Here is a 27,444-nt window from a genome sequence, read left to right as displayed (position 1 = left end):
CTTGGAATCGGTGGTGTTCTCATGCAAAATGGAAAACCCGTGGCATACTATAGCGAGAAGTTGGATGGCGCACGCCTCAACTATCCTATATATGACAAGGAGCTTTATGCTTTGGTTCGTGTTCTTGAAGTTTGGCAACATTACCTTTGGCCAAAAGAGTTTGTTATCCACTCGGATCATGAGTCCTTGAAGTATTTGAAAAGTCAACACAATTTGAACAAGAGACATGCTAAGTGGGTTGAGTTCATAGAGTCCTTCCCTTATGTAATCAAATACAAAAAGGGCAAGGAAAATGTGGTTGCGGATGCACTTTCCCGCAAGATTACTCTTCTACTCACCCGCTTGGAGTTTCACATTTTGGGTCTTGAGGAGATCAAAGAACTTTACCCTTCCAACGCTTTCTTTGGTCCAATCTTTGCCAACTGTTCCGTTGACCGCGGATTTGATGATTTCTATTTGCATGATGGCTACTTGTTTAAAGCTAACAAGATTTGCATTCCCGAGTCTTCTCTTCGTAAGTTGCTTTTGCAAGAGTCACAAGGAGGTGGTCTCATGGGTCACTTTGGACGAGAGAAGACATATGCCATGCTCTCAACCCACTACTATTGGCCAAGAATGTACCGCGACGTGGAACGCCTTTGCCGCCGGTGTACAACATGCTTACAAGCTAAGTCTACTTCCAATCCCTATGGTCTTTACATGCCTTTACCCATTCCATATGCACCTTGGTCGGACATAAGCATGGACTTTGTACTTGGCTTACCACGCACAAAACATGGTCATGACTCAATATTTGTAGTAGTGGATAGGTTCTCTAAAATGGCTCATTTCATACCATGTCATAAGAGCGATGATGCTTCACACATTGCTTCATTGTTTTTCAGGGAAGTGGTTCGCCTACATGGAATACCGGCAAGCATTGTGTCGGATCGAGACGTCAAGTTTATGAGTTACCTATGGAAGTCGCTCATGGCGAAGTTTGGAGTGAAGCTCTTGTTCTCATCGTCCTCGCACCCTCAAACCGATGGACAAATCGAAGTGGTCAATCGAAGCCTCTCCACACTTCTCCGCACACTTGTGAAGACAAATTTGAAGTCATGGGAAGATTGCCTACCCCATGCGGAGTTCGCCTACAATCGAGCCAAGCACTCCACAACCTCAAGGAGTCCCTTCATGATCGTCTATGGATTCGAACCTCCAACGGCACTCGACATCCTCCCACTACCTCTTCATGAAAGGACGAACATGGACTTCGACGAGCGCACCACCGCCATGAAGAAACTACATGAAGAGACAAGAGCAACCATACAAGAGCATGTACTTCGCCAAGCTAACCGCCTCAACGCCAAGAAAAAGGAACGCGTGTTTGAAGAAGGAGACCTCGTTTGGATCCACCTAAGGAAAGAAAGGTTTCCGCAAGAACGCAACTCCAAGCTCAAGCCAAGAGGAGATGGTCCTTTCAAGGTCCTCAAGCGCATCAACAACAACGCCTATGTCATCGACATACCAACATCCAAGTACTTGGTGAGCAACACTTTCAACATCTCGGATCTCTCACCCTATCATGGAGATGAGGAGGAACAAGAGTCGAGGACGACTCTCTCCCAAGGGGGGGAGATGATGCGGGGTGGCCTTCGGACACCTCCTCACCAAGACCAACAAGTCCCCCAAGCGGACCAATGACAAGGGCTCGAGTTAAAGCTCTACACGACAAGGTGAACTCGCTCCTCACTTCCCTCGACCTAGATACCCCATTGGATGGAATGCTACCTCATGCCGAAACCCTTTGTGTCATTAGGTACGTGGAGCATCAAGACCACGGAGAGGACGGTACGTCATGGTCAAGGGAAGGAGAGGAGCAGCTGATCGAGAAGATGTACACGGAGCTGGACCCGAAGTCGCCCCAAGAACGCAAGGAAGAGACGATGAGCGGCCAGTCCAGAATCCGGTCTGACCGGCCTCCTGACCGGGCCACCCGGCTCAGAATCCGGTCGACCGGCCGCCTGACCGGGCCACCCGGTCCCCAACCGGGCCACCAACCGGTGCCATCCGGACGCCTTCCCGGGGCTCCAGAACCTCGCCGATTCTTGCCCGGTCCAGGATCCGGTCACCAACCGGACGACCCGGTCCCAGGTCCGGTCCAACCGGCCTCCTGACCGGCCTGCACGACTAAAGACGCCTTTTCGGCCCGAAACGTTTTCCTTTGTGCCTTTTCGGCCCGTGTCGCCTTGTACCGCTATATAAGCACCTTGGACACCCCTTTTTCCCCTTAGACTTGTTTAGAACTCAAACCTAACTTTGAGCTTAGTCTCCCTTGGGTATCATCCCTCTGTAATCAAGGCAACCCTTGTGGATGTATGGATTTGGTAGTGAGAGATTCTAGTGTTTACACTCTCTCTCCCACTCCTTGATTCGTCCTCCCCACCGGTCTCTCCTCTCGGAATTCTACCTCGAGTCTCTTCCGGGTGGATTCTATTGGCACGGTCCATCGAGCCGTGAGGGTAAGCATCGATTGTATCGGGTTGGTGTGCGTGGTTCTTCGTGTGTTCTTCGCGTTCTTCGCGTTCTTCCGCCTCTCCTCCTCTTTCCCCCTTGATTCCTTGGGCCATTCGCGAGATCGGGCCACAATCGGGGTCTTAGACCACATCATATGGTATCAGCAGCCTTTGGTTTCCGCGGATTTGACCCTCCACCCACCCAATTTCGTTTCTAGAAAATTTTCCAAAAAAAATAGCCCTAAATTGCCTTTGGACGGATCTGTGATTTGGTTGAGTTTTGAGTGGTTTTGCTCCGTGGATCTGGTGTTGTTGTGCTTGATCTACTATTTCCCCAACTTTTAGCCTCCAATTCCATCGTTTCCCTTCGTTTTGGTCGATTTGGTTTTGGTTTGGGGAAGAACAGGAGAGAGAAAGCTCCAAATCGTGCGATCCGGTTTCGAACCCGGTCAACCGGCCCCCAGACCGGACCGTCCGGCGCAGAACCCGGCCAACCGGCCGCAAACCGGACAGCCGGCCCAGAACCCGGTCCGACTGCCGCTGTAGACCAGACACGCCGGCGCCAACTCCGGTCCAACCGGACCAGCGACCGGGCTCCTCGTCTTCGACATCGACTAACACCACCGCCGACCACCACCACCACCATCATCTCCACCATCGCAGGTATAACTTGCAGTAACCATTGTAGCCCTCTTCTTTTTGCGATCTATCCCACGAGCGAAGCTTTCGAGTGTTGCGAAACATCGCACGAGGTCCCGACCGTGAGGGTGTGCGTTGTGTGAGTAAAGCTCATAAGTGAAGCTCGTGAGTGGCCAGCAAAAGAGTAAGAGCATAGTGTGCTAGTGAAAAAAAAAGCAAAGTGCAAAGTGCCACCGATACAAAAAGAGTGAAAAGCTTTTAAGGAAGCAAGAGAGATAGAGAAGAGAGACCTCGTGCGAATCTTGGTGTTTCTACTCTATGCAACCTAGCTTCGATCTCTTCTTGCGTTAGTGTGACATTGAGCACCCTTGCTTAGGGGTTTTTCTTTTTTCCGCTCGTTCCTTGGTTGCACTAACCCCATTCATCCCGTGTGTGAGTTCCACATTTTTCCGTGTTTATAGTGATCTCCACTTTGACACTTGATTTTTGGACCTTACCCACTCTTAACAACATACTCGATTTTGGATTTCGTCTTTTGGCTTTCCACCATCCACTCCTAACACCATATTTGCTAGTTTTTGCGTGTGCCTTTGTGTGTGTCCCGATACAATTGGTCTTACTTTCGGCTTGGTTGATTGCCTCAATACTATCTTACCACGGTAAGACTGAGAGGTAGTTTCCTTCCACTAACACCCACAACATAGTTCTTGTCTTGTGATCATGGATAGGCACGGAGACCAAGCAAAGGAGGATGAGGTCCTACACCCCTCCGAGAGGTTGGCCACCCAACACAACCTATGGGTGCAACGCCAAGAGTTCAAGGACCAACTTAACTTGTTCGAGACACGCATCGACGAACAATATGAAGAAGTGGCTCACAACTTCGGCCAAGTGAACCAAGATATGATTCTTCTTCGGGAAGCTACGGACAACTTGCATGACCAAGTGACGGCCAATGATGCAAACATGGAGCGGCGCATGGATAGCCTCGAGCGCGCCATCAACAACTTGGGACGCCAACATCGCCATCGCTCTACTTCCTCATCGTCATCGACCTCCTCACATGATGACTACTCCCATGATCACCATTCGTCCTCAAGCTCCGACTCAAGGCATGGAGATCATCATCGCTCTTGTCGACCGCACGCTCGTCATGATGATTCTCGCTCAAACTCAAGGCACGGAGAGTTCCATCGCCATGCTCGTCCTCATGAGCGTCCTCAACAAGATCAAGCTCTTCACCAAGATCGTCATCAAGCGGCTCGCCATGCCCACCATGGGCATGACGACCAACCCCAAGACAACGTCCTCCACAACATGGACCCGGCACCTCATCGTCAAGCCCATGTGGATGCTCAAGACCAAGGTCATCAAGATCCACCAAGGCGTGACCTCCGGAACCATCCTCTCCATGACCAAAGGGGCCGAGGACAACCTCAACATGATCAAGATGAGAGAGCCAACATTGGACAACGTCAACAACCTCGTCAAGATCCGCAACAACATCCTCAACGTGAGCCAAGTGAAGCTAGTGTTCACCTCCAACGCCAACCCAATGCTATGGTTGGTCGTGGAAGACCTCCTCTACCACCTCAAGTCGCAAGAGATGAAGGCATCCGTCCTCGCCGAAGGAACATGGAAGATGAAGAGAATATGTATGGAAAGCTCAAGTTCAACATGCCCAAGTTCAAGGGTGAAGACGATGCCGAGGCCTACCTCTCATGGGCACTCAAGGTTGACAAGATCTTCCGCATCCACAACTACTCCGGTGCCAAGAAAGTAGCCATGGCCTCCCTTGAGTTTGAAGATTATGCCAACACTTGGTGGGAACAAGTTGTCACTCTTAGGGAAGAAAAGGGTGATCCTCCGATTGATACTTGGGAAGACATGAAGGAGGAGATGGAAGCTCGCTTTGTCCCTAAACACTACAAGACCGACCTCTTCAACAAGCTCCAAAAGTTGAAGCAAGGCACCAAGACCGTTGAGGAATTCTTCAAGGAAATGGAGTTAACCATGATGCGAGCAAACATCCAAGAGTCCGAGAACCAAACCATCGCTAGGTTCTTCAATGGCCTCAACTACCCCATCAAGAGGATTGTGGAGTTCCAACAATACTCCAACATGGTTGAGTTGGTTCACCAAGCTTCCAAGGCCGAGCGTCAAGTGAATGAGGACATCAAGTACTCGAAGTCGAAGCAATACTTCGCCTCCAAACTTGCTACATCAACTCCCACAACAAGTGTCAAGCCAACCGCATCCTCTACACCTTCCAAGCAACCTTCTATCCAAAGTCGCATGAAGCAAACGGTATCCTCCACCGCCTCCTCCAAGGCCTCTACGGGACCCTCCAATGTCACTTGCTTCAAGTGTGGTACTCAAGGCCACAAATCCTTTGAGTGCAAGAACACCAAGGTCATGATCACTATGGAGAATGGTGACATAGAGACGCTAAGTGAAGGTGAATATGAAGCCCTAGTGCAAGGCGCCGTTGCTAATGAGGAAGACTATGATGAAGAAAGTGTAGAAGACCCTCTCTTATGCACACATGATCCAAGCCCTTCTCTTGTGGTCACTCGAGTGCTCACCACTCAACCCCAAGCTATGGAAGACCAAAGATGCAACATCTTCCAAACGCGTGCCGGCATTGGTGGCAAGTCAATCAAGGTCATCATCGACGGTGGGAGTTGCCACAACTTGGCAAGCACCGAGCTTTGTGAGAAGCTCAACCTCACGCTTCGCAAACATCCTCATCCATACCATGTCCAATGGTTGAGTGACAAGGGCAATGTCAAGATTCAACACACCGTCACCGTCAACTTCAAGATAGGACCCTATGAAGACACCGTCGAGTGTGACGTGGTACCTATGACCGTGTGCCACATGTTGCTTGGACGCCCATGGCAATTTGACAAGAAGGCCATACATGATGGTTACTCCAATGCATACACCTTCAAGGTCAAGGACAAGAAGTTCGAGCTTCGCCCAATGACTCCTAGCCAAATCATCGCCGACAATGCGAAGGCTTTAGCAAGGGCACAACACAACAACCACCATAGTGAGTTGAGAGGAGAGGGAGCCACCCACCAAAAAGAGAGTGAGCGCCACCACCCACATATGAGTGTGAGAAAGAGTGTCCTCCTAGCCACAAAAAGCGAGTGGAGAGAAGTGAAAGACAACCCATCCACCACCATACACTACGTGCTCATTTGCAAGGGCCTATCGTCGGAGACTAATGACTTAACCAACATTCCTTCGTCTTTGTTGTCTCTTTTGAAGGAGTTCCAAGACGTCTTCCCTGACGAGCTACCTCATGGACTACCACCGCTTCGGGGCATCGAGCATCGCATCGACCTCATACCCGGCGCTCCCCTACCAAACCGCGCCGCCTACCGCACCAACCCCGAAGATACCAAGGAGATACAACGACAAATACAAGACCTCCTCGCTAAAGGGTATGTCCGAGAAAGCCTTAGCCCTTGTGCCGTTCCCATCATTCTTGTGCCTAAACCGGATGAGACGCAACGGATGTGTATGGATTGCCTACCTATCAATGCCATTACCGTCCGTTATCGCCATCCCATTCCGCGTTTAGATGACATGCTTGATGAATTGAGTGGTGCCACCATTTTCTCTAAGATTGATTTGCGTAGTGGCTACCACCAAATTCGCATGGCAATTGGTGATGAATGGAAGACGGCATTCAAGACCAAGCTTGGTCTCTATGAATGGCTCGTCATGCCATTTGGTCTTTCCAATGCTCCTTCGACTTTCATGCGTCTTATGAATCACATTTTGCGACCTATCATTGGCAAGAGCGTGGTTGTTTACTTTGATGATATCCTCATCTATAGCAAAAATCTCGAGGACCATATTCAACATGTGAGAGAAGTCTTATGCATCTTGCGCCACGAGAAGCTCTTTGCCAACCTACCAAAGTGCCATTTCGCTCAAAACAAATTGGTTTTTCTTGGTTTTGTGGTTTCCGCCAACGGGATTGAAGTTGATTCTTCCAAGGTTGAGGCCATCCACAATTGGCCCACTCCCACAAATGTTGGTCAAGTTCGAAGCTTCCATGGACTTGCCGGATTTTACCGCCGCTTTGTGAAAGATTTCAGCACCATTGCTTGCCCTTTAAACGAGCTTACAAAAAATAATGTTCCGTTTGTTTGGGGCAAAGCACAACAAAAAGCTTTTGATGAATTGAAAGAGAGACTCAACGAGGCACCACTACTTGCTCTTCCCGATTTTGCCAAAACATTTGAGATAGAATGCGATGCGAGTGGCCTTGGAATCGGTGGTGTTCTCATGCAAAATGGGAAACCCGTGGCATACTATAGCGAGAAGTTGGATGGCGCACGCCTCAACTATCCTATATATGACAAGGAGCTTTATGCTTTGGTTCGTGTTCTTGAAGTTTGGCAACATTACCTTTGGCCAAAAGAGTTTGTTATCCACTCGGATCATGAGTCCTTGAAGTATTTGAAAAGTCAACACAATTTGAACAAGAGACATGCTAAGTGGGTTGAGTTCATAGAGTCCTTCCCTTATGTAATCAAATACAAAAAGGGCAAGGAAAATGTGGTTGCGGATGCACTTTCCCGCAAGATTACTCTTCTACTCACCCGCTTGGAGTTTCACATTTTGGGTCTTGAGGAGATCAAAGAACTTTACCCTTCCGACGCTTTCTTTGGTCCAATCTTTGCCAAGTGTTCCGTTGACCGCGGATTTGATGATTTCTATTTGCATGATGGCTACTTGTTTAAAGCTAACAAGATTTGCATTCCCGAGTCTTCTCTTCGTATGTTGCTTTTGCAAGAGTCGCATGGAGGTGGTCTCATGGGTCACTTTGGACGAGAGAAGACATATGCCATGCTCTCAACCCACTACTATTGGCCAAGAATGTACCGCGACGTGGAACGCCTTTGCCGCCGGTGTACAACATGCTTACAAGCTAAGTCTACTTCCAATCCCTATGGTCTTTACATTCCTTTACCCATTCCATATGCACCTTGTTCGGACATAAGCATGGACTTTGTACTTGGCTTACCACGCACAAAACATGGTCATGACTCAATATTTGTAGTAGTGGATAGGTTCTCTAAAATGGCTCATTTCATACCATGTCATAAGAGCGATGATGCTTCACACATTGCTTCATTGTTTTTCAGGGAAGTGGTTCGCCTACATGGAATACCGGCAAGCATTGTGTCGGATCGAGACGTCAAGTTTATGAGTTACCTATGGAAGTCGCTCATGGCGAAGTTTGGAGTGAAGCTCTTGTTCTCATCGTCCTCGCACCCTCAAACCGATGGACAAACCGAAGTGGTCAATCGAAGCCTCTCCACACTTCTCCGCACACTTGTGAAGACAAATTTGAAGTCATGGGAAGATTGCCTACCCCATGCGGAGTTCGCCTACAATCGAGCCAAGCACTCCACAACCTCAAGGAGTCCCTTCATGATCGTCTATGGATTCGAACCTCCAACGGCACTCGACATCCTCCCACTACCTCTTCATGAAAGGACGAACATGGACTTCGACGAGCGCACCACCGCCATGAAGAAACTACATGAAGAGACAAGAGCAACCATACAAGAGCATGTACTTCGCCAAGCTAACCGCCTCAACGCCAAGAAAAAGGAACGCGTGTTTGAAGAAGGAGACCTCGTTTGGATCCACCTAAGGAAAGAAAGTTTCCGCAAGAACGCAACTCCAAGCTCAAGCCAAGAGGAGATGGTCCTGTCAAGGTCCTCAAGCGCATCAACAACAACGCCTATGTCATCGACATACCAACATCCAAGTACTTGGTGAGCAACACTTTCAACATCTCGGTTCTCTCACCCTATCATGGAGATGAGGAGGAACAAGAGTCGAGGACGACTCTCTCCCAAGGGGGGGGGAGATGATGCGGGGTGGCCTTCGGACACCTCCTCACCAAGACCAACAAGTCCCCCAAGCGGACCAATGACAAGGGCTCGAGTTAAAGCTCTACACGACAAGGTGAACTCGCTCCTCACTTCCCTCGACCTAGATACCCCATTGGATGGAATGCTACCTCATGCCGAAACCCTTTGTGTCATTAGGTACGTGGAGCATCAAGACCACGGAGAGGACGGTACGTCATGGTCAAGGGAAGGAGAGGAGCAGCTGATCGAGAAGATGTACACGGAGCTGGACCTGAAGTCGCCCCAAGAACGCAAGGAAGAGACGATGAGCGGCCAGTCCAGAATCCGGTCTGACCGGCCTCCTGACCGGGCCACCCGGCTCAGAATCCGGTCGACCGGCCGCCTGACCGGGCCACCCGGTCCCCAACCGGGCCACCAACCGGTGCCATCCGGACGCCTTCCCGGGGCTCCAGAACCTCGCCCGGTTACTGCCCGGTCCAGGATCCGGTCACCAACCGGACGACCCGGTCCCAGGTCCGGTCCAACCGGCCTCCTGACCGGCCTGCACGACTAAAGACGCCTTTTCGGCCCGAAACGTTTTCCTTTGTGCCTTTTCGGCCCGTGTCGCCTTGTACCGCTATATAAGCACCTTGGACACCCCTTTTTCCCCTTAGACTTGTTTAGAACTCAAACCTAACTTTGAGCTTAGTCTCCCTTGGGTATCATCCCTCTGTAATCAAGGCAACCCTTGTGGATGTATGGATTTGGTAGTGAGAGATTCTAGTGTTTACACTCTCTCTCCCACTCCTTGATTCGTCCTCCTCACCGGTCTCTCCTCTCGGAATTCTACCTCGAGTCTATTGGCACGGTCCATCGAGCCGTGAGGGTAAGCATCGATTGTATCGGGTTGGTGTGCGTGGTTCTTCGTGTGTTCTTCGCGTTCTTCGCGTTCTTCGCGTTCTTCCGCCTCTCCCCCTCTTTCCCCCTTGATTCCTTGGGTCATTCGCGAGATCGGCCCTAAATCGGGGTCTTAGACCACATCACGGTGTGTTGAATCTTGACATTGCCCTTGTCACTCAACCATTAAACATGGTATGGATGAGGATGCTTGCGAACCGTGAGGTTGAGCTTCTCACATAACTCGATGCTTGCTAAGTTGTGGCAACTCCCACCATCGATGATGACCTTGATTGACTTGCCACCAATGCTTGTGGTTGAGTTTTGAGAACTCGAGTGACCACAAGTGAAGGGCTTGGGTCGTGTGTGCATAAGAGAGGGTCTTCTCCACTTTCTTCATCATACTCTTCCTCATTAGCAACGGCGGCTTGTACTAGGGCTTCATATTCGCCATCACTTAGCGTCTCTATGTCACCATTCTCCATAGTGATCATAACCTTGGTTTTCTTGCACTCGAATGACTTGTGGCCTTGAGTGCCACACTTGAAACAAGTGACATTGGAGGATCCCGTAGAGGCTTTGGAGGAGGCGGTGGAGGACACCGTTTGCTTCATGCGACTTTGGATAGTAGGTTGCTTGGAAGGTGTAGAGGATGCGGTTGGCTTGACGCTTGTTGTGGGAGTTGTTGTAGCAAGTTTGGAGGCGAAGTATTGCTTGGACTTCGAGTACTTGATGTCCTCATTGACTTGACGCTCGGCCTTGGAAGCTTGGTGAACCAACTCAACAATGTTGGAGTATTGTTGGAACTCCACAATCCTCTTGATGGGGTAGTTGAGGCCATTGAAGAACCTATCAATGGTTTGGTTCTCGGACTCTTGGATGTTTGCTCGCATCATAGTTAACTCCATTTCCTTGAAGAACTCCTCAACGGTCTTGGTGCCTTGCTTCAACTTTTGGAGCTTGTTGAAGAGATCGGTCTTGTAGTGTGTAGGGACAAAGCGAGCTTGCATCTCCTCCTTCATATCTTCCCAAGTGTCAATTGGAGGTTCACCCTTTTCTTCCCTTTGAGTAACAACTTCTTCCCACCATGTGTTGGCATACTCTTCAAACTCAAGGGAGGCCATGGCTACTTTCTTGGCACCGGAGTAGTTGTGGATGCGGAAGATCTTGTCAACCTTGAGTGCCCATGAGAGGTAGGCCTCGGCATCGTCTTCACCCTTGAACTTGGGCATGTTGAACTTGAGCTTTCCATACATATTCTCTTCATCTTCCATGTTCCTTCGGCGAGGACGAAAACCTTCATCTCTTGCGGCTTGGGGTGGTAGAGGAGGTCTTCCACGGCCAACCATAGCATTGGGTTGACGGTGGAGTTGAACACTAGCTTCACTTGGCTCATGTTGAGGATGTTGTTGCGGATCTTGACGAGGTTGTTGGCGTTGCCCAATGATGGCCCTCTCATCTTGATCATGTTGTGGTTGTCCTCGGCCCCTTTGGTCATGGCGAGGATGATTCCGGAGATCACGCCTTGGTGGATCTTGATGACCTTGGTCTTGAGCATCAACATGGACTTGACGATGAGGTGCCGGTTCCATGTTGTGGAGGACGTTGTCGTGGGGTTGGTCGTCATGCCCATGGTGGGCATGGCGAGCCGCTTGATGACGATCTTGGTGAAGAGCTTGTTCTTGTTGAGGACGTTCATGAGGACGAGCATGGCGATGGAACTCTCCACGCCTTGAGTTCGAGCGAGAGTCATCTTGACGAACATGTGGGCGACGAGGTCGATGATGATCTCCATGCCTTGAGTCGGAGCTTGAGGAGGAATGGCGATCATGTGAGTAGTCACCGTGTGACGAGGTTGATGACGATGAGGAAGTAGAGCGATGGCGATGTCGACGTCCCAAGTTGTTGATGGCGCGCTCGAGGCTATCCATGCGCCGCTCCATGTTTGCGTCATTGGCCGTCACTTGGTCATGCAAGTTGTCCGTAGCTTCACGAAGAAGATTCATATCTTGGTTCACTTGGCCGAAGTTGTGAGCCACTTCTTCATATTGCTCGTCGATGCGTGTCTCGAACAAGTTGAGTTGGTCCTTGAACTCTTGGCGTTGCACCCATAGGTTGTGTTGGGTGGCCAACCTTTCGGAGGGGTGTAGGACCTCATCCTCCTTTGCTTGGTCTCCGTGCCTATCCATGATAACAAAACAAGAACTATGTTGTGGATGTTAGTGGAAGGAGACTACCTCGCACTCTTACCTTGGTAAGATAGTATTGAGGCAATCAACCAAGACCAAAGTAAGACCAAGTGTATCGGGACACACACAAAGGCACACGCAAAAGCTAGCAAATATGGTGTTAGGTGTGGATGGTGGAAAGCCAAAAGACGAAATCCAAAATCGAGTATGTTGTTAAGAGTGGGTAAGGTCCAAAAATCAAGTGTCAAAGTGGAGATCAGTATAAACACGGAAAAATGTGGAACTCACACACGAGATGAACGGGGTTAGTGCAACCAAGGAACGAGCGGAAAAATGAAAAACCCCTAAGCAAGGGTGCTCAATGTCACACTAACGCAAGAAGAGATCGAAGCTAGGTTGCATAGGGGAGAAACACCAAGATTCGCACGAGGTCTCTCTTCTCTATCTCTCTTGCTTGCTTAAAAGCTTTTCACTCTTTTTGTATCGGTGGCACTTTGCACTTTGCTTTTTTTTTTCACTAGCACACTATGCTCTTACTCTTTTGCTTGCCACTCACGAGCTCCACTTATGAGCTTTACTCACACAACGCACACCCTCACGGTCGGGACCTCGTGCGATGTTTCGCAACACTCGAAAAGCTTCGCTCGTGGGATAGATCGCAAAAAGAAGAGGGCTACAAGGGGTACTGCAAATTATACCTGCGATGGTGGTGGTGGTGGTGGTGGTGGAGATCGTCGGACGTCGAGGTCGAGGGAGGGCGCGAAGATGCGCCCGGTCTGGGGCCCGGTTGGACCGGATCCTGGACCGGCCTGTCCGGTTGCCGCCCGGTCGCACCGGGTTCTGTGCTGGCTCGTCCGGTCTGTGGCCCGGTTGACCGGGTTCGAAACCGGGTTTCATGATTTGGAGCTTTCTCTCTCCTGTTCTTCCCCAAACCAAAACCAAATCGACCAAAACGAAGGGAAACGATGGAATTGGAGGCTCAAAGTTGGGGAAATAGTAGATCAAGCACAGCAACACCAAATCCACGGACCAAAACCACTCAAAACTCAACCAAATCACAGATCGGTCCAAAGGCACTTTGAGGCTATTTTTTGGAAAATTTTCTAGAAACGAAATCGGGTGGGTGGAGGGTCAAAATCGCGCTAACCAAAGGCTGCTGATACCATATGATGCGATCTAAGATCGAGGATGTGGCACGATCTCGCGATTCGACCCAAGAACCAAGGGGAAAAGGTGGGAGAGCGCGAGGAACACGAGGAACACGAAGAACACGGGACTCACGCACGCACACCAACCCGATACACTCGATACTTACCCCCGTGACTCGGTAGATCACGCCAATAGAATCTCCAAGGAAGAGGCACGCGGCAGAATTCCCGAAGAGAGATTGGTGTTGGAGAGAAGGGGATTGGTAAGGGAGAGAGAGTGCCTTGCACTAGAATCTCACTTAGCAATTCACAAATCAACAACAAGAGTGCCTTGATTACAGAGGGATGATACCCAAGGGAGACTAAGCTCAAAGGTAGGTTTGAGTTCTAAACAAGTCTAAAGCGTAAAGGAGGGGTTCCAGCTACTTATATAGGCACACATGGCCAGCAAGGGCGAACAGGTACGCGAATGGATAAGTTAAGGCAGTTTGGTGGGGTCTTCCTGTCAGATCCTGTTTGAGTCCGGTCTGACCGGGCCTGTGACCGGGCTGTCCGGTCAGGGGTCCGGTCGACCGGGCCTATAACCGGCCTGTCCGGTCATGGGTCCGGTTGACCGGGCGCAAACCAGAAATCTGCGAGGTTTCCGGTGCGGGGTCCGATCGTCGTCCGTTACGATGGAGCAGGCCCGGTTTGCGCCCGGTTGACCGGGCCTCTGACCGGGGTGTCCGGTTGTGGGTCCGGTCTGACCGGGTCCTGGACCGGCCAGCGTCCGTCTCTTCCTTGGAGCACTTCGGGCGACGTCGGCTTCGGCTTCATGATCATCTCCATGTCCAGCTGCTTCTCTCCTTCCCTTGACCTTGGCTTGTCCTCCTCTCCGGGGTCTTGGTGCGCCTTGTACCTAATGACACATAGCACGTCGGCATGAGGTAGCAATCCATCCAAAGGGGTACCGAGGTCAAGGGTGGTGAGGAGCGAGTTCACCTTGTCATGTATCGCTTTAGCTCGAGCCCGTTTCATTGGTCCACTTGGGGGACTTGTTGGTCTTGGTGAGGAGGTGTCCGAAGGCCACCCCGCATCAAGAGGCGTGCGGGGCAGGTGGGCGCGGGCCTGGTGGCTGCTGCTGGTGGACGCCGGCCGGGGCGAGTCTTCTGGGCGGAGGCGCGCACGCGAGGTGCTGCTGCTGCCCTTGCGCGTGCAAGCGAGGCTTGGGACGGCGTGGAGGCGTGCGTGACTTGCGGCGCAGGTGCGTGTGGAGCTGGTAGGTGGCGGCGCGGAGGTGGGCCAGGGGCGGGGAAGCCAGCGGTGGTTTGGTGCGGAAGCTTGGGGCGAGGCTGGCGGCGGCTGACCGGCGTGCGGAGGAGCTCGGGCCTGGCGCGTGCTTCCTGGAGCGAGTGGGGGCAAGCAGAGGCGCGCGGTACACAGCGGCGATGGGCTGGGCCAGGCGAAGCGCGGAAGTCAACGCGGACAGAAACTCGAGCTGTTCGTCGGCCACGAAGAACAGATGGAAAATATGGACGAAAATTGCTCCGATTCGGCCTAAATTTGATGAAATTGGAAGGAAAAAAATGGGGGAAACATAGATCAACACAAACAACACCAGATCTGTGGACCAAAACCACAAACAACTCAACAAATTCGCGGATCAAATTTCGAGCTATTTTTGGGGCAATTTTTTGGGAAAATTTTTGCGCGAAATTGGAGAGATTCGAGTGTCAAATTCGTGTCAACCTTTGCTCTGATACCATACGAACAAGCCCTAAGGGCTCGGTTGTGGCCCGATCTCACGAATTGACCAAGAACAAGAGGGGGTGAGGGATGAACACGAAGAACACGGCGAAGAAAACGATGAACACACGCAAACACACACCAACCCGATACAATTCCGGTTTACTCCCGATAGCCCGAACCACTATCCCGATAGAATCTCTCAAGGGAGAGACACGCGGTAGAATCCCCGAGAGGAAGATCGGTATACGATCGGTGGAATCACACGAGTGAGAGACCGGTGGTAGAATCACAAGTGTGAGAGACTAATCATATAAGGAGTGCCTTGTACAATAGATTTGGGTAAATCTAAGGAGGGGTGATACGTCTCCAACGTATCGATAATTTCTTATGTTCCATGCTACTTTATTGATGATACCTACATGTTTTATGCACATTATATGTCGTATTTACGCATTTTCTGGAACTAACCTATTAACAAGATGCCGAAGTGCCAGTTCCTGTTTTCTGCTGTTTTTGGTTTCAGAAATCCTAGTAACGAAATATTCTCGGAATCGGACGAAATCAACGCCCAGGTTCCTATTTTTCCCGGAACCATCCAGAACACTCGAGAGCCGCCAGAGGGAGCCCTGGGGGCCCCACACCACACCCTGGCGCGGCCAGAGGGGGGGCCGCGCCGCCCTATGGTGTGGTGGCCCCAGGCCCCCTCCGAGGCTGCCCTTTCGCCTATATAAAGCCCCTGCATCGAAAACCCTTACAGAGGAAGCCACGGTACGCGAAACCTTCCAGAGCCGCTGCCATCGCGAAGCCAAGATCTGGGGGACAGGAGTCTCTGTTCCGGCACCCTGCCGGACGGGGAAGTGCCCCCGGAAGGCTTCTCCATCGACACCGCTGCCATCTCCACCGCCATCTTCATCACCGCTGCTGCTCCCATGAAGAGGGAGTAGTTCTCCATCGAGGCTCGGGGCTGTACCAGTAGCTATGTGGTTCATCTCTCTCCTATGTGCTTCAATACAATAATCTCATGAGCTGCCTTACATGATTGAGATTCATATGATGATGCTTGTAATCTAGATGTCATTATGCTAGTCAAGTGAGTTTTACTTATGTGATCTCCGGAGACTCCTTGTCCCACATGTGTAAAGGTGACAGTGTGTGCACCGTGTGGGTCTCTTAGGCTATATTTCACAGAATACTTATTCACTGTTATGAATGGCATAGTGAAGTGCTTATTTATATCTCTTTATGATTGCAATGTGTTTTGTATCACAATTTATCTATGTGCTACTCTAGCAATGTTATTAAAGTAGTTTTATTCCTCCTGCACGATGTAATGGTGACAGTGTGTGCATCCATGTTAGTACTTGGTTTATGCTATGATCATGATCTCTTGTAGATTGCGAAGTTAACTATTTCTATGATAGTATTGATGTGTATTATTCCTCCTACATAAGCATGAAGGCGACAGTGTGCATGCTACGTTAGTACTTGGTTTAGTCGTATTGATCTATCTTACACTCTAAGGTTATTTAAATATGAACATTGAATTGTGGAGCTTGTTAACTCCGACATTGAGGGTTCGTGTAATCCTACGCAATGTGTTCATCATCCAACAAGAGAGTGTAGAGTATGCATTTATCTATTCTGTTATGTGATCAATGTTGAGAGTGTCCACTAGTGAAAGTCTAATCCCTAGGCCTTGTTCCTAAATACTGCTATCGCTGCTTGTTACTGTTTTACTGCGTTACTACTGCTGCGTTACTACTGCATGTTTACTTCCTACAATATTACTACCATCAACTGCACGCCAGCAAGCTATTTTCTGGCGCCGTACTACTGCTCATATTCATTCATACCACCTGTATTTCACTATCTCTTCGCCGAACTAGTGCACCTATTAGGTGTGTTGGGGACACAAGAGACTTCTTGCTTTGTGGTTGCAGGGTTGCATGAGAGGGATATCTTTGACCTCTTCCTCCCTGAGTTCGATAAACCTTGGGTAATCCACTTAAGGGAAACTTGCTGCTGTTCTACAAACCTCTGCTCTTGGAGGCCCAACACTGTCTACAAGAATAGAAGCACTCATAGACATCAAGGGGGTTTCCCTAATCCCAAAGGGATGGTGGAGGCATGAGCCTAGGTTCTCTCAAGTTCAACTCTTACCTAATGAAGGGGGAGGTGGGAGCCTATATATAGTGAGCCACTAAGGAGGGGTAGTTTAGGGAAATAAGGGGGTACATGGGCCTTGGCCCGAATTGACTTGTGGCAGGCGCCTTCTCTTCTTGGCGACCTCGGACGCTCTTCTTCCTTCTTCTCTTCCATGCCTCCGTGACCTCGGCCTTGAGTGTGGTTCTTGACGTTGACGCACATGATGAAGCGAAGACTGTAGGTCGGGCTGCATCATTGTCGGTCTTGATGTAGTGTCGACCATGGGTGGGGCTACATCATCTCCCCCCCTTGGGAAAGAGTCGTCCTCGACTCGATGTTCATGTTGCTACTGAAAGTTATTGAATTTGCTCCCACTACAACTAATAAAATTGATTATGCCTATGTGGAGAGTAATAATTTTATGCATGAGACTCATGATAAGAATGCTTTATGTGATAGTTATATTGTTGAGTTTTCTCATGTTGCTACGGAAAGTTATTATGAGAGAGGAAAATATGGTTGTAGAAATTTTCATGTTACTAAAACACCTCTCTATGTGCTGAATTTTTTTAAGCTACACCTGCTTTATCTTTCTATGCTTGCTGCATTATGCTTCTTGAACTTGTTTATTTACAAGATTCCTTTTCATAGTAAACATGTTAGACTTAAATGTGTTTTGAATTTGCCTCTTGATGCTCTCTTTTGCTTCAACTTCTATTTCTTGCGAGTGCATCATTAAAACTGCTGAGCCCATCTTAATGGCTATAAAGAAAGAACTTCTTGGGAGATAACCCATGTGTTTTTTTTACTACAGTACTTTGTTTTATATTTGAGTCCTGTAATCTGTTTACTACTGTAGCAACCTCTCCTTATCATGTTTTTGTGCCAAGTAAAGTTTCTATGTCAAAGTTGATGTTATATTTGGGATCGCTGCGCAGAAACAGCATTGCTATCTGTCACGAATCTGGGCACAGGTCTCTGTAGAAAATTCAACAAAATCTTCCAATTTACGAGCGTGATCCTCAGATATGTACGCAACTTTCATTAGTTTTGAGTTTTTCCATTTGAGCAAGTCTGGTGCCATCTTAAAATTCGTCTTTACGGACTGTTCTGTTTTTGACAGATTCTGCCTTTTATTTCGCATTGCCTCTTTTGCTATGTTGGATTCATTTCTTTGATCCATTAATGTCCAGTAGCTTTATGCAATGTACAGAAGTGTAAAGAATGATTGTGCCACCTCTGAACATGTGAATTATTAATTGTGCACTAACCCTCTAATGAGTTTGCTTGAAGTTTGGTGTGAAGGAAGTTTTCAAGGGTCAAGAGAGGAGTATGATATACTATGATCAAGAGGAGTGAAAGCTCTAAGCTTGGGGATGCCCCCGTGGTTCACCCCTGCATATTTTAAGAAGACTCAAGCGTCTAAGCTTGGGGATGTGATGCAGCCCCACCCAAGGTCGACACTACATCAAGACCGACAAGCCCTCCTCGTGGTCCAATGACACGAGCTCGAGCCCAAGCACTACGCCAAGAGGTGAATTCGCTCCTCTCTACCTATGACTTTGACACCCCCTTGGATGGCTTGCTACTTCATGCGAATACCCTATGTTCAATCAGGTACATCGGTCAAGACACAAGCCATGGAGACCAAGCCAATGGAGAGAGAGCTGGAAATGATGAAGATGGAGCTACTGCGTCCAGGCCGGAACTTCCGCCCTCCAGGACCGGAACTTCCGGCCAGATTCCTTCAAGATGCCCCCAAGATGCCCTCCAGCGCGCAGGAAAAAGCATCGGACCGGAACTTCCGCCCCGAGGGACCGGAACTTCCGCCCGGTCGGAACTTCCGCCCAAGTTCCGCCCAAGCTCCGAAAGTCCACGAAAAGGCCCCTGGATGTTACTGCAAGGAAATGGACGACTTTCGGAACTTGGCCGGAACTTGGCCGGAACTTCCGGCCTGGCCGGAACTTCCGGCCCCCAGGACCGGAACTTCCGCCCCTGACCGGAACTTCCGCCCAAGATGGCCGGAACTTCCGCCCCCGCGAACTTCAGCACAACAGCACTTTTCAGCATGTAACTTAACTCTTCGCCCCCACCTATAAATAGCCTAGTTGGCTCAGATCTGAGATTAGACTTGATTTGAAAGAAAACCTGAGCTTAGCTCACCCTTGTGGGAACCCTACCTTGATCTATGATCTTGTATCGCCACCCGGGCTCCTATCGACTCGTGAAGATCTCTTTGGTGACTTCTACCGTTTGTTTGATCTTTTGCTTGCACTTCTACCTATTTGGTCTTTTGCTTGCACTTCCATCAAACCTTCCGGTCTTTTCACCCTTCTAGATCTCCCGAGCTTCGATTAGTCGATCTCTTTGCGGGACTTCTACCGGAAGGTCTTTTCCTGCAATCTCTATCGAGTTGGTGTTTCGAGCCAACGAGGGAAAACTCGAATTGTATCCGTGTGTGTGTATCCCCGCGTTTCCCCCACGTGTTCATCGCGTTCATCCACCTACCCCCACGAATCCCTTCAAATCCGTGAAGATCGGGCACATCCCTGGGCTTAGCCCTTATCATATGGTATCAAGAGCTCCTTGGTTGCCACGGATTTGACCCCCACACCCACCAATTCCACCAATTTCGCCCAAAAAATTTTCCAAAAATTTTTTTCCCAAAAAATAGCCCCAAATTGGCCTTGGTTGGATCTCGCGATTTGTTGAGTTTTTGGTGGTTTTGGTCCAATAGAAACTTGTCTTTGGTGTTGATCTGCAATTCCCCCACCTTCCCACCGCTCTTAGTGCCAAATTTTCCCCGAATTCGAAGATTTTCGGCCCGGATTTCCGCCCAAATCGAAGAACAGCCCGCAGATCTGATTGCGACCGGAAGTTCCGCCCCGGACGACCGGAAGTTCCGCCCCCGGACCGGAAGTTCCGCCCCTCAGGACCGGAAGTTCCGCCTGGCCGAAATTTTGACAGCATTCTTCGTTTTTCGTTTTGGCACTAACCCCTTGTGTTTGGACTTCGTTGTGTGTGCCATTTCAGCTACCGCAAAGCTTCCGCAACATCATCAACGACGACGGCACCCCGAGGATCCAAGCGGCTCATTTGACACCTTCCACCATAGCAAGTTCAACATCGTCGGCCACCGTCATCAAGTGGTATAACTTGCCCCCTAACTTGTAGCCTTAGCTTCCTTTGCGTACCTTTCCTATCGAGAGTGGCTTTCTAGTGTTGCGAAGCATTGCGCAAGCGTCCCGACCGTGAGGGTGTGCGTGTGTTGAGCAAAGCTACGAAGCAAGCTCGTGTGAAAAGATAGGCAAAAGAAGTGTGACATACTTACATAGATAGTGAGAAAAAGAAAGCTTCTAAGCATACAAAAAAAAAAAAAAAGAGAGAAAAAGAAAAAGAAAAAGAGTGTGAGTGACACCTATACACAAAAGAGTCCAAAGCTTCTAAGCAAAAGAGAGAAAAGAGAAGAGAGGCGTCTTGCGCAAATCTTGTTGCTTCTCAATTTTGCAACCAAGCCACGGTCTCTCTTGCGTTAGCGTGACACCGAGCTAGTAGTCTTCGTTAGGACCAATTTTGTTCGTGCTCATTTTCCGTCGCGCTAACCCCATTTTGTCCCACGCGTGTGTTCCACCTTGTGTATGCCTTTTGTGATCACCGCCTTTTGACTTGTGACTTTTGGATCTTACCCACTTTTGACAATAGACTTTTCGTTTGGTTCTTCCATTTGGCTTTCCACATCCATACCTAACACCATATAGAGTTTTGTTTTGTGTGTGTGCATACATATCGGTTGTTCCTCGACTTGAAACACCTCTTCGATTTTGGTTTGCAAGTTTTGACACTCTTGGTAGTCTTTCCTAACCACCCACCACATAGTTCTTGTTTTAGTTGTAACCATGTCTAGTGGAGAAGGGAACCAACTACCGATGACGCGGCACCAACATTGGATAGCTACTCAAGCCGTCCACGCCAAGCTCAATCAATTTGAAGCCATGCTCAAGGATACCAATGTCCGCTATGAAGAAAGAGCTCAAGTGCAAAGGATTGACCTCAACAATCAAGTTCAAGAACTCAATGAGAAGATTGAAACTCAAGGCAATGAGTTGAAGGCAACACTTGCCATACAAGGTCAAGAAACAAGAGAAATGAAGACGGCGTTGGACAACATCCTCCATACACTCAACCGCCAAGAAGATAGAAGACAACATTCAAGGTCTTCGCGCTCCCATAGCTCAAGGTCACGAGCTCCTACATCGTCGCATCATGATTCCAATCAAGACCCACGCCACCATAATGTGGATGCTCAAGTGCTTCAACAACAAGCTCAAGAAGCGGAGCAAGCACGACTTCGACTTGTCCAAGAACGTCTACGCCTTGAAGAAGAACGCCTTCAACAAGAACACCTCCATGCTCAATTCCAAGAGGAACAACAACGCCTTCGTCATGATCAAGATCTCCTTCATGCACGTGAGCAAGAAAGGCTACGCCAAGAGCAAGACGCACGTCGTCATCAAGGGCAACCTCGCCCATCTCAAGTGGCCAATGCTCAAAGGCACCACCATAATGCCGAACAAGAAGTGAACCAAGACCGCCGCATCATCAATGTTGATCAACATCCTCGTGATAGGGCACCACGCCGTCAAGGTCAAGACAACCGCCGTCATCATGATGATCGCCCTCATGGTAGAAGACCACCTCATCAAGCACGAGATGTTGAGAGGGAAGAAGACTCAAATCATCACCAAGCATCAAGTGAAGAAAGTGTGAGACCTCATCAACGCCACAACAATGATGATCAAGATGAAGGTCATGGAAGACCACCTCCTCCTCAACAACAAAGAAACAACAATGAAGATGCTCAAGGTCCACAACATCAACCTCAACAACGCCAAGCTCATGGTGAAGAAAGACCACCTCCTAGACGCAATGACCGCAATGAGGAAGAAATCTTTGGGAAGCTCAAATTCACCATGCCCAAGTTCCAAGGAGAGGAAGATCCCGACGCATACTTGTCTTGGGTCCTCAAGGTTGATAAGATATTCCGCATCCACAACTTCTCCGAAGCAAAGAAAGTTGCCATGGCATCACTTGAGTTTGAAGGATATGCAAATGTTTGGTGGGAAGAGGTAAACAAGAAGCGTGAGAAGGAAGACTTAGCACCCATTGACACATGGGAAGAGATGCAAGAAGTCATGCACACCCGCTTTGTACCAACTCACCACAAGCGCGACCTCTTCAACAAGCTCACTCAACTCAAGCAAAGCTACAAGTCCGTTGAGGAATATTACAAGGAGATGCACATGACCATGATGAGTGCAAATGTGGATGAGCGAGAAGAGCAAACTATGGCAAGATTCTTGAATGGCTTGAACATCCCCGTCAAGAGAATAGTGGAATTCTTGCCCTACAAAAACATGGTTGAGTTACTCCACCAAGCAACAAGGGCCGAGCGCCAAGTGCGAGAAGACTTAGCAAGTGCAAAGACAAAGACCTTCTTCGCCGCAAGAAATGCAATGAATGCCTCCTCAAGCATCAAGAACACAAGTGCACTTGCCTCCAAGGATCCCCCAAAGCAAGCAAGAAGCGCCATCAAGACAACAAGCTTCAAGCCGGAGCAATCAACCATGTCCTCCAAAGCTTCCACCGGATCTAGTAACATCACTTGTTTCAAATGTGGTGCTCAAGGACATAAATCCTTTGAATGCAAGAACACAAGAGTTATGATCACTCGAGATGATGGAGATGTGGAGTACTTGAGTGAAGGAGAATATGAAGCCTTGGTACAAGCCGCAACCTCTCATGAAGAAGATGACTTGGAAGACCAAGAGCAAGTCCTATGTGTGCATGATGCAAGCCCTTCTCTTGTGGTGACCAAAGTGTTGACAACCCATGCACTTCCAAATGAAGACCAAAGGTGCAATATCTTCCAAACAAGAGCCGGAATCAATGGCAAGTCAATAAAGGTTATCATCGATGGAGGGAGTTGCCACAATCTTGCAAGCACCGAACTATGCACCAAGCTCAACCTCCCGCTCCGGAAACACCCCCATCCCTACCATGTGCAATGGCTAAGCGACAACGGAAATGTGAAGATCCAACACACCGTCACGATATCCTTCAAGATTGGCGCTTATGAAGACACCATTGATTGTGACGTCGTGCCTATGACGGTGTGCCACATGTTACTTGGTCGCCCTTGGCAATATGACAAGAAAGCCAACCATGATGGCTACACAAACGCCTATAGCTTCAAGGTCAACGACAAGACCTACATCCTACGCCCAATGACTCCTAGCCAAGTAATTGCGGACAATGCAAAGGCTCTAGCGAGGGCTAAGGAAGCCACTATCACTAGTGAGTTGAGAGGTGAGAGAGTGATCCACCAAAAAGAGAGTGAGCGCCAAAAACCATATGTGAGTGAGATGAAGAGTGTCCTCCTAGCTACCAAAAGTGAGATGAGAGAAGTACACCACAACCCGTCCACCACTCCACATTACGTGCTCATTTGCAAGGGCCCTTCGGAGGAGACTAACGACTTAACCAACATTCCTTCGTCTTTGTTGTCTCTTTTGAAGGAATTCCAAGACGTCTTCCCCGACGAGCTACCTCATGGACTACCACCGCTTCGGGGCATTGAACACCGCATCGACCTCATACCCGGCGCTCCCCTTCCAAACCGAGCCGCCTACCGCACCAACCCCGAAGACACAAAGGAGATTCAACGCCAAATACAAGACCTCCTCGCCAAAGGGTACGTTCGAGAAAGCCTTAGCCCTTGCGCCGTTCCCGTGATTCTTGTGCCTAAACCGGATGAGACGCAACGGATGTGTATGGATTGTCGACCCATCAATGCCATTACCGTCCGTTATCGCCATCCCATTCCGCGTTTAGACGATATGTTGGATGAATTGAGTGGTGCCACGATTTTCTCTAAGATTGATTTGCGTAGTGGCTACCACCAAATTCGCATGGCAATAGGTGATGAATGGAAGACGGCATTCAAGACCAAACTTGGTCTCTATGAATGGCTTGTCATGCCATTTGGTCTTTCAAATGCTCCATCTACTTTCATGCGCCTCATGAATCACATCTTGCGACCTCTCATTGGCAAGAGTGTGGTTGTTTACTTCGATGATATTCTCATTTATAGCAAAAACCTCGAGGACCATGTGCAACATGTGAGAGAAGTCTTGTGCATCTTGCGTCATGAAAAGCTTTATGCTAACCTCCCCAAGTGCACTTTTGCTCAAAACAAGTTGGTTTTTCTTGGTTTTGTGGTTTCCGCCAACGGGATTGAAGTTGATTCTTCCAAAGTTGAGGCCATCCACAATTGGCCCACTCCCACAAATGTTGGCCAAGTTCGAAGCTTCCATGGACTCGCCGGATTTTACCGCCGCTTTGTGAAAGATTTTAGCACCATCGCTTGCCCTTTAAACGAGCTTACAAAAAAGAATGTTCCGTTTGTTTGGGGCAAAGCACAACAAAAAGCTTTTGATGAATTGAAAAAGAGACTCACCGAGGCACCACTCCTTGCTCTTCCCGATTTTGCTAAAACATTTGAGATAGAATGTGACGCAAGTGGCCTTGGAATCGGTGGTGTCCTCATGCAAAATGGAAAACCCGTGGCATATTATAGTGAGAAGTTGGATGGCGCACGCCTCAACTATCCTATTTATGACAAGGAACTTTACGCTTTGGTTCGTGTTCTTGAAGTTTGGCAACACTATCTTTGGCCAAAAGAGTTCATCATTCACTCCGACCATGAATCTTTGAAGTATTTGAAAAGTCAACACACTTTGAACAAAAGACATGCAAAATGGGTTGAGTTCATTGAGTCCTTTCCATATGTAATCAAATACAAGAAGGGCAAGGACAATGTCGTAGCGGATGCACTTTCCCGCAAACTCACCCTTTTACTCACTCGTTTGGATTTCCATGTGTTGGGTCTTGATGAAATCAAAGAACAATATGCCTCCGATACCTTCTTTGGCCCAATTTTTGCAAAGTGTTCCATTGAAAAGGGCATCGATGACTTCTATTTGCACCAAGGCTTCTTGTTCAAGGGCAACAAACTTTGTGTTCCAATGTCTTCGCTTCGCCTTTTGCTCTTACAAGAATCTCATGGTGGTGGTCTCATGGGTCACTTTGGACGTGACAAGACGCTCTCTATGCTCTCCACCCATTACTATTGGCCACGAATGAAGCGCGATGTGGAGCGCCTATGCAACCGTTGCACGACGTGTTTACAAGCTAAGTCCACCTCCAACTCTTATGGTCTTTATACACCGTTGCCTATTCCCTATGCTCCTTGGTCCGATATAAGCATGGACTTTGTACTAGGATTACCTCGAACTAAATATGGTCATGATTCAATCTTTGTGGTAGTTGATAGATTCTCAAAAATGGCTCATTTTATACCATGTTCCCGAACGGATGATGCTTCACACATTGCCTCCTTGTTTTTTAGGGAAATTGTGAGACTCCACGGTGTACCAAGAAGCATTGTCTCCGACCGAGATGTCAAGTTCATGAGTTATCTTTGGAAGACACTAATGGCCAAGTTCAACGTCAAGCTTTTGTTCTCATCATCCTCGCACCCCCAAACCGATGGGCAAACCGAAGTGGTGAACCGAAGCCTCTCCACACTACTACGAGTCCTTGTCAAGAAGAATTTGAAAGCATGGGAAGATTGCATCCCACATGCGGAGTTTGCCTACAACCGCGCCAAGCACACCACAACAATGAGAAGCCCATTCATGGTCGTCTACGGGTTTGAACCACCTACGGCGATTGACCTCCTACCTCTCCCGCTACATGAGCAAGTGAACATGGACATCGACAAGCGAGCACAATACATGAAGAAACTCCATGAAGACACAAGGGCAACGATCGAGCAACAAGTTCTCCGTCAAGCCACACGACTAAACTTGAAGAAAAAGGCACGGATCTTCAATGAAGGCGACCTAGTGTGGATACACCTTCGCAAGGACCGCTTCCCTCAAGAAAGAAACTCCAAGCTCAAGCCCCGAGGAGATGGTCCCTTCAAGGTCCTCAAGCGCATCAACGACAACGCCTACGTCGTCGACATACCAACATCCAAGTACTTGGTGAGCAACACGTTCAATGTGTCCGACCTCTCACCATACCATGGAGATGAGGAGAACATCGAGTCGAGGACGACTCTTTCCCAAGGGGGGGGAGATGATGCAGCCCCACCCAAGGTCGACACTACATCAAGACCGACAAGCCCTCCTCGTGGTCCAATGACACGAGCTCGAGCCCAAGCACTACGCCAAGAGGTGAATTCGCTCCTCTCTACCTATGACTTTGACACCCCCTTGGATGGCTTGCTACTTCATGCGAATACCCTATGTTCAATCAGGTACATCGGTCAAGACACAAGCCATGGAGACCAAGCCAATGGAGAGAGAGCTGGAAATGATGAAGATGGAGCTACTGCGTCCAGGCCGGAACTTCCGCCCTCCAGGACCGGAACTTCCGGCCAGATTCCTTCAAGATGCCCCCAAGATGCCCTCCAGCGCGCAGGAAAAAGCATCGGACCGGAACTTCCGCCCCGAGGGACCGGAACTTCCGCCCGGTCGGAACTTCCGCCCAAGTTCCGCCCAAGCTCCGAAAGTCCACGAAAAGGCCCCTGGATGTTACTGCAAGGAAATGGACGACTTTCGGAACTTGGCCGGAACTTGGCCGGAACTTCCGGCCCCCAGGACCGGAACTTCCGCCCCTGACCGGAACTTCCGCCCAAGATGGCCGGAACTTCCGCCCCCGCGAACTTCAGCACAACAGCACTTTTCAGCATGTAACTTAACTCTTCGCCCCCACCTATAAATAGCCTAGTTGGCTCAGATCTGAGATTAGACTTGATTTGAAAGAAAACCTGAGCTTAGCTCACCCTTGTGGGAACCCTACCTTGATCTATGATCTTGTATCGCCACCCGGGCTCCTATCGACTCGTGAAGATCTCTTTGGTGACTTCTACCGTTTGTTTGATCTTTTGCTTGCACTTCTACCTATTTGGTCTTTTGCTTGCACTTCCATCAAACCTTCCGGTCTTTTCACCCTTCTAGATCTCCCGAGCTTCGATTAGTCGATCTCTTTGCGGGACTTCTACCGGAAGGTCTTTTCCTGCAATCTCTATCGAGTTGGTGTTTCGAGCCAACGAGGGAAAACTCGAATTGTATCCGTGTGTGTGTATCCCCGCGTTTCCCCCACGTGTTCATCGCGTTCATCCACCTACCCCCACGAATCCCTTCAAATCCGTGAAGATCGGGCACATCCCTGGGCTTAGCCCTTATCAGGA

Source organism: Lolium perenne, chromosome 5 (genome assembly GCF_019359855.2).
Source record: "Lolium perenne isolate Kyuss_39 chromosome 5, Kyuss_2.0, whole genome shotgun sequence".
NCBI lineage: Eukaryota > Viridiplantae > Streptophyta > Magnoliopsida > Poales > Poaceae > Lolium > Lolium perenne.
The sequence above is the reverse complement of the archived record's forward strand: the minus strand, read 5'-3'. Positions refer to the sequence as shown.